At 56.4% G+C, this 8,561-nt stretch overlaps 1 non-coding gene across 1 annotated transcript; it reads left to right on the top strand.

The window, feature by feature from the left end:
* The first annotated feature begins 219 nt into the window (after positions 1 to 219).
* Positions 220 to 290, top strand: TRNAG-CCC (transfer RNA glycine (anticodon CCC)). Its single transcript has one exon. It is a non-coding gene; the product is annotated as a tRNA-Gly (tRNA).
* The last annotated feature ends 8,271 nt before the right edge of the window (positions 291 to 8,561 follow it).

Below are 8,561 nucleotides of genomic sequence, written 5' to 3'. Positions count from 1 at the left end.
TCCCCACGGTTATAGCGTTTCCTCTTTTTTCTACTGCAGGCCTTTTCTTTCAGTTGTGGCCAGTGATGCTTGATCAGCTTTGGATCATGAGAGTGAAGATCACCCAAAAGCTTGAGTCTGCTTGTCATTGGAGTGAACCAGAATGGCGGGAATGGAGACCTTTACCTTTTCTTTTTCAGGACTTGGACAAGTCCTGCTCCTACTTCCATAGCTTTTCAAGCATTGGTGGTTCAATGGTAGAATTCCTGCCTCCCATGCAGGAGACCTGGGTTCAATTCCCAGCCAGTGCAGAAGCTCCTTGTTAGTGCTGTCACGCAATGTTCTTGACACAGATATTTGTTGTTGGTAACTTGCACTGATTTCTTGACTTCAAAAAAACATTTTCCAATGCAAAGATCTCAGTAAAGGCAGAACAACACAGCATATTCTGACATTACTGATTCCTTTTTGAAACTTCCGGATTTATCTTATGAATCATGTATGGATATATACACAGTGAGCAGTGCTAATAGTGTGTGGCACCATTAATAAAATCTCATGGCCCTCCAAAGTGCCCAATCACCCTGGCTGCAAATTACTCTTCTAGATTATTTCATCTGCACTGAGAGGATGCTACAAATAGAAAGAAGCTGAACAAAAATGAAGCCTTCACCCCATGCCTTGCCCAGCAAGGAAAATGAATAGTGCAACCAAGAGAAACCCCATATATTTAATGCCTTAATTTTATTTCAGTCTTGACAAAAAGGGTCCAGTGTCCATTCAGAAATGCAGTTGGCAGTAAGGAAAGGGGAGGAGGAAATGAGGGTGAAGTTCAAAGCTGGATTTCTCCTGGGAAGACCAGCACCCTGGACATTAAATCCTAAATTTCAGATGCCATTAGCAGTGTCAGCAGTGAGGGGGGGCATGGCGAGCAGTGACTGCCATGGCGCTTTTCTCAGGGGGTGCATGTGCACATGCACCTGCGTGCACCCTTGATGTGTCGCGCAGAGCCAGAAGTGAGTCCAGAGCCTTGGATGGTGGCAGCGGGACCCCCAGGCTAGCGGGTGTGCTCCAGGGAAGGGGTCGGCCGGACTGGAGGCACTCCAGGGAGGCACTTGGAGCCGGGAAGGTGGGCGGGCGCAGGGAGGTGGGCGGCTCAGTGCAGGAGCGCCTGCTACTGGTCCGCCACAGGCACCATTAAAAAATAATCTCATGGCACCCTTTCCCTGTAAGGGTCACCAGAATCTGGACCACACTCCCCGCAGAGGTGGTGCAGTCACCATCCCTGGAGGTGTTCAGGGTGAGGCTGGACCGGCCCCTTGTCGAGCTCGTCTGAGCCCAATAGTGTCCTGCCCGCGGCAGGGTGTGGCAGAAATGCCACCGTCGGTGCCCCTCTCCAGAGATCTGTCTCTGCCAGCGTGAGAGGCTGGTGTTGAATCCCTCAGGGCGGGGATCTCCCTCCCTGTCTACATGACAAAAGCCTGGTAACTTGGGGAGGGGGCGGAAAAAAAAAAAGCCCGGCCCTGCGCGGGCCCAGGTAACCAGTGATGCTTTTTTAGATTGGTGGGCTTGTGGCCAGCACTGGCAGCTTCGATTGGACTGGGCTGCTGAGGTCAGTGAGGTTATAAAAAGGCCCGGGCCAGGAAGAAGGAGCCATTAGCCATGCGGTCATCCAGGTGAATCTGAGCCTGGCTCTCTCCTCATCACCGCATGCTCCAAGAGTGCCCTGCCTCCAGAAGAAACAACAACCACCTCTGGATGATTTCATAGATTTCATAGACATTCGGGCTGGAAGGGACCTCGGAAGATCATCGAGTCCAGGCCCCCGCCCAAAGGGCAGGACGTCAGCTGGGGTCATAGGATCCCAGCAAGATAAGCATCCAGTTTCATCTTGAAGGTGTTCAATGAAGGCGCTTGAACAACCTCCGGTGGCAGGCTGTTCCAGACCTTGGGGGCTCGGACAGGAAAGAAATTCTTCCTTATGTCCAGCCTGAAACGGTCTTGTAGTAGTTTGTGACCATTCGTCCTCGTCATCCCTTGGGGCGCTCTGGTGAACAAACGTTCCCCCAGATCCTGGTGGTCACCCCTGATAAACTTGTAGGTGGCCATCAGATCACCCCTGAGCCTGCGCTTTTCCAGGCTAAAGAGCCCCAGGGCTCTCAGCCTGTCATCGTAGGGTCTGCTTCCCTGACCTCTGATCATGCGCGTGGCTCTTCTCTGGACTCTCTCAAGCTTCTCCACATCCTTTTTGAATTGTGGAGCCCAAAACTGGATGCAGTACTGCAGCTGCGGCCTCACTAAGGCTGAGTACAAGGGGAGAATGACGTCCCGGGATTTGCTTGAGAAGCATCTATGGATGCAAGCCAGCGTTTTGGTCGCTTTACTAGCCGCAGCATCGCACTGCAGGCTCATGTTCATGTTGTGGTCAATGATGACCCCCAAGTCTCTTTCTTCCATAGTGCTAGCCAACATAGCACTGCCAAGCCTATAAGGATGCTGCGGGTTTTTCTTCCCAAGGTGGAGAACCTTGCATTTATCGGCGTTGAACACCATCAGATTCTCATCCGCCCACTTGCTGAGCCTGTCCAGGTCAGCCTGGATCACCCGCCTGTCTTCTGGCGTGGATGCTTTGCCCCAAAGTTTGGTGTCATCGGCGAACTTGGCCAGTCCGCTTCTGACTCCAGTGTCCACATCATTAATGAAGATGTTGAACAGTATGGGTCCAAGGACAGAGCCCTGGGGGACCCCACTGGTCACAGGACACCACGATGAGTGACTTCCATCAATTACTACCCTCTGGGTCCGACCCCGGAGCCAATTTTCCAGCCAGTGGATCGTGGGGAACCCAAGGCGACAATTGGCCAGTTTCTCCAAGAGACGATCATGGAGAGAGAGAGAGAGAGAGAGAGAGAAGAAACTCAGGCACAGAAGCACGTGTAGGGTTTACTCGTTTGTGTGGTCTTTCCTTTGTCACATCTAAGTAAAGGACAGTGGTGTTTTAGAATCCTGTGCAAAGTGCATGTCGACATATGCACATACACGATAGGATACCCCAACCGTGTATCCTTGCATCCTTTTCTCTGAGAGTGCAAACAGATGTTCTAGCCCCTTGTCATGCTCCACATGCCCAAAAATATTGCCGTGACCAAAGATCGTCACAGTGTATGGTGCCTAATAGGGAAGGACATCTATTTGCTTATTGCATGTCCCAGGAATCCCCCTGCAGGGGACTCCTGCAACATGCATATCAGGCTGTTACACCCTGACTCAGGGTGCACATCTGCCAATGAAGCATGCTGTCCTGCAGGATTAGGTCCCTGAAGCAGCAGGGATCTGACCCTCAGGGACAATGGCCCTAGGTGACAGGGGACACATTCTGTGCCAGGACACAGCCTGGCACAGCTGATCCCATTCCAAAGTCAATGTCTGTTTATACCCTGAGACAAAGTTAACTTCAGCTACCAAGGTATCTCGGGAAACAGCACAGGTTCTGAGAATTTAAGGCAACTGGATTATGAAGCCCTACTACTGACAAAAGGTAAAGAGAGAGAGAGAAGCTTGTGCCCACAAAATGTGCCAGGATCTAAGGAAAGGAAAACTGCTGCAGATTCCTTAGGCCAAAGGAAGCTCAAGAGCATGTGGGTCCACTTGACTGGGAGACTTAACATGATATCCTGGCAAACATCCATCTGGGAGAGTTCACCAGCGTTGTGATGCTTGACAACCTGCCATATGTAATCCTTGTTAGTGATCTAGGTTGTCATATAATTTTCTTATTTAACTAGAATTTGGCATTAATTTGGTGGGATTGATCAGATTTCCAACAACTTCTATGTAACTGTATTAACTGGCCTCTCTAGGTAAGTCTATTTCATCTTCCCTGTACTCCCATGGATGTTGTTCTCATCAATACCCCACTCACCCACTCTCCCTCTGCACAAACCAAACCTGGAAATTAAGTGAAGCAAGGTGAACAGCAATCCTTTCACCACTCTTGAGATCTGTCTCTGGCATTGTTGAGAGCAGCAGGAAGGGGAGAGGATGTCATCATTTTGGCTATGCCGCCTCATTTCCAGATCTGGCATGTGTGAAGTAGGAGCACAAGCGAGTGGTGGATGGAGCAAGCTTGAGAAGGTGCCCCCAGGACTGCCAGTAAAGCAGTGCAGACATCCTGTCACCTACCTTCTCTCTGTGACACAGGACACCCCTGAGGGCATTGCTGTGTGCACATGTCTTTTGGGTACATTTGCTCACTGGAGACAATGCAGTGTAACTGCCTATGTTTTCCTAGAATACACGGATGAGCAAACAGCCAGCATAGTAAGTGTAGATGCATCAGTCTGCTCATGAAAAAGCTGCAGTATGGAAACAAATTAGCCCTGTTTGTTGTAAGCTACTCGAGAGCCAATTAGATATTCAGCTTCAGTAACTCAGATGCGTTTAAACGGCTACCTCAGCCACCCTGGTTTGCTCTATGGGATTCCTCTGATATTCCTGTAAGATTTCTATCATACTGCTCTACCTTTTACCCTGTTTCCGCCCTACCCCCTGAATCAATGAAGTTCTCCTTGTGACCGGTGTGGGAGACTTATTGAGGGGTGGGTCTAAATTATGCCGAGGAGGCCCCTTAGGTCTGTGGACTAAGGGAGACTTCCTAATAAGCCCCTGACTTGGGGAAATGCCCCAAGTGCCTGTATTGGGTCTAGGACCCATTGGACGATCAGGCCTGTGTTCTCCAAGGTGCGCAGAGCCAGAAGTGAGTCCAGAGCCTGGGACGGTGGCAGCGGGACCCCAGGCTAGCGGGTGTGCTCCAGGGAAGGGGTCGGCCGGACGGGAGGCACCCCAGGGAGGCACTCGGAGCCTGGACGGTGGGCGGGCGCAGGGAGGTGGGCGGCTCAACACAGGAGCGCCCCCTACTGGCCTGCCACACAGGGGACCGGACTTGATGATCTTGCAGGTCCCATCCGGCCCTTTGATTCTAGGATACACACTCACCCACCCCCGCATCCCACCATGCACACCCCCCACCCCCACCATACACATACACACACCCACCATACACACCTTCACCCCCACCATACGTACACAGACACACACACACCAACCATACACACACCACTCCCACCCTCCACCACGCACATACACACACACACACACACACACATACACACACACACACACACACACACACACACACACAAACACAGAGGTCTGTGTGGCTGCGGTTGGTGCCAGGGTCCCCGAGCGGCGCTGACCGCAGTGCTGGCCGGCAGAGACAGGGACCCCCGGCCTCTCCACGTGCCAGGCTCCCACGTCCACACTGACGGGAGCAGCTGGGGCGTGTCTTGAGGCAGGAGACATCGGGATGCCTGTGGGCACAGCAGTGTCCCGGGGGGACGCGCCGCTCGTGGGAGGGGGGCCGTTGTGGAGCGTGTTGCGGCCTAGACCCGGGTGGACATGAGGAGAGCGGGGACCCCCCGGCTGGGCACCTCTGCCCCGAGCCGTGGAGCGCGCAGCTCCCAGACCTCCACTGTCCTCGTGGCCCACCCCGGCGGCAAACCCCCGCAGGGGCCCGGCCCTGCCCGGATCCCGCCCTGGAGGGCAGCGCGTGGGCGAGACAGGTGGCAATGATCACCCACGGGGGGGGGGACGAGGTAGGTGATGGTGATGGTGATCCCCCCCGAGCTGTGTGCCCCTCACGCAGGTTTTTAAACCGGCGCCACTTTTTATCTCCTGAGTCCAGCAGGCTCTGCCACCCCCGCCCCACCCCGTCCCGGGGTGTTTGTGTCCGGACACGGAGCAGTGCGGGGGTGGGGGCTGGTGTCCCTGTAGATGCCTCGGGTCCCCTGTGAGTGCTGGGGTAGGAGGGACATGGGGGGATCGGGGCTGGTGTTGCGGGGTTGGGGCAGGGGGCTCTGGTTGCAGTCAAGTCCCCCCACCTAGGAGGGGCGGGAGGCACCCCAGGCTGCTCTGTGTGGGACAGCCAGGCCAGGGGAGCGGTGGGGCAGACCCAGGGGCGGGGGCAGGTCAGGGTCCCCCGTCAAAGCCGCGCTGGGCGTGGCCCCTTCCCCTCAGGCCAGGGGGCTGGTGGGCAGGGCAGCGAGAGCCCCAGCCCGGGGGGAGGCCTCTCCGGGGAGATGCACCTGCTGCGCTGGAGCCCAGGGCAGCTGGGGGTTGGCCCATCCCGTCGCAGCCCTGCTGCAGCTGGAGGAGCAGGACCGGGGGGCTCCAGGCAGGAGTTGCGGGGGCAGAAAAAGTCCCCGGTGTGGTCCTGGCTGGGACCAGGGGCGTCCCCACAATGGCCGGCACCAGGCCAGCAAAGCTGCAGCTGCAGGAGCGGGTCCAGTGCAGGGAAATGCAGGGCAGGAGGTGATGCAGACCATGCAGCCCCTCCTCAGGCCAAGATCCCCTCAGACACCCCGCAGCTGGCACCAGGGCACGACCCCCACCCCACAGACCTGGAGTCACTGCCCCGGGGCCCCGATCCCTGGCAGCCAAGGGGCCGCGGGAGGTTTGCAGGCTGGAGCCCCAGCACCGCAGTAAGGACCAGGTGCTGGAGCTGGTGGTGCTGGAGCCGTTCCTGGCCATGCTGCCCCGGGGATGCAGAGCTGGGCATGGGGGAAACCTGCACTGAGGCCGTGGCCCTGGCTGAGGGGTTTCAGCCGGGGCAGGAGCAGGACGAGAAGGTCGTGTGCTTGGGGGATGTTCATGTTCCCTCCCAGCCCCGTCTCGCCCACGTCCCAGCTCCCCAGTGACACACTGATCTCATCCCCAGGTCGCAGTGAGTGTGCAGGTCGAGGAGGTGTCCTCACACAAGATGCTGTTCACTGCAGTATTGCAGGACCCTGGTGATTCCTGGCTGGGGGAACCAAAGGCCCATCGTGAGGACAGGCCTGTGGAGGAGTCAGGAGAGAGGAAAGCCCCAGGGCCTTGGGACAAGCCACCTCCTGGCCCCAGAGAGGAGCCCCTGCCCCCCCAGGACTCAGGTGAGGGACCAGCTGTAAGGGCCAGGCATGGGTCCGGGTGCCGGAGTGGCTGTGCTGCACGCAGGGGGAGAGGCTCCATCATCTGGCCCAGCCGGGACAGGGCTGCAATGTTGGTAACCACGTGGCTGGGCTGGGACCGAGCTCTGATCCCTGCGGCTGGGCAGCTCCCAGGCTGGACTGGACATCCATCTCTCTGCATGTGTGCAACTCCCAGCACAGAGAGGCTGTGTCTTGGGCCTTGTCATGCTGCTTTGGTACCGATCAATGACCTTATTCATGTTCCAACAGTCACCGTTCAGTCACCCCTGCCCCTTTCTCTTGTCCTCATGAGCCCTCTGTGCCCAGTAAAGGGCAGGGACGGGGAAATGAGATTCCCCAGTGGCCTCGGCTAGTCTGGGTACAGCTAAGCCAGCGCTCTGTCCTGCTGCAGATTCCCCTGAAACCGAGGAGACCTGGGAGCTCTCAGCAGACAAAAGCTCCTTGGGCTGGCACCCCAGGCCAGGCCCTTCCCCAAGAGTGGATATGGAGTGGTGGCTCGACCCTGTCCAGAAGCAGGAAGTGTGGCAGAAATGCCACCATCGGTGCCCCTCTCCAGAGATCTGTCTCCACCCGCCTGGGATGCTGCTGTTGAATCCCTCAGGGCGGGGATCTCACTCCTTGTCTACATGACAAAAGCCTGCGGCCTGGGAGGTGGATGCTCTGGTCACCTGGGCGGGGGGGGGGGGGGAAGCCCGGCCCTGCTCGGGCCCAGGTAGCCAGGGATGCTTTGGAGATTGGTCGGTGTGTGGCCAGTATTGGCAGTTTCGACTGGACCGGGCTGCTGAGGTCAGAAAGATTATAAAAAGGCCCAGGCCAGGAAGAAGGAGCCATTATCCATGCGGTCATCCAGGTGAATCTGAACCTGGCTCTCTCCTCATCACCGAATGCTCCAAGAGTGCCCTGCCTCCAGAGGAAACTCCAACCACCTCTGGACGATGCGAGTGAGTAAGCTACTCGAGATCCGATTAGATATTTGGCTTCAGTAACTCAGATGCGTGTTTAAACGGCTACCTCAGCCACCCTGGTTTGCTTTATGGGATTCCTTTGATATTCCTGTAAGATTTCTATGATATCGTTCTATCTTTTACCCTGTTTCCGCCCTACCCCCCGTAATCAATAAAGTTCTCCTTTGTGACCGGTGTGGGAGACTTATTGAGGGGTGGGTCTAAATTATGCCAAGGAGGCCCCTTAGGTCTGTGGACTAAGGGAGACTTCCTAATAAGCCCCTGACTTGGGGAAGTCTCCCAAGTGCTTGTATTGGGTCTAGGACCCATTGGAGAATCAGGCCTGTGTTCTCCAAGGTGCGCAGAGCCAGAAGTGAGTCCAGAGCCTTGGATGGTGGCAACGGGAACCCCAGGCTAGTGGGTGTGCTCCAGGGAGGGGGTCGGCCGGACGGGAGGCACCCCAGGGAGGCACTCGGAGCCTGGAAGGTGGGCGGGCACAGGGAGGTGGGCAGCTCGACGCAGGAGCGCCCCCTACTGGCCCGCCACAGGAGGCACCGTCCATCCGTGCAGAAATCTTCTCCAGAACATGTTGGCCCAGTCACTGCTCCCACAG

This window comes from Alligator mississippiensis, chromosome 1, assembly GCF_030867095.1.
Source record: "Alligator mississippiensis isolate rAllMis1 chromosome 1, rAllMis1, whole genome shotgun sequence".
NCBI lineage: Eukaryota > Metazoa > Chordata > Crocodylia > Alligatoridae > Alligator > Alligator mississippiensis.
Note: the sequence above shows the minus strand (reverse complement) of the source record. Positions and strands in the feature narration are given on the sequence as shown.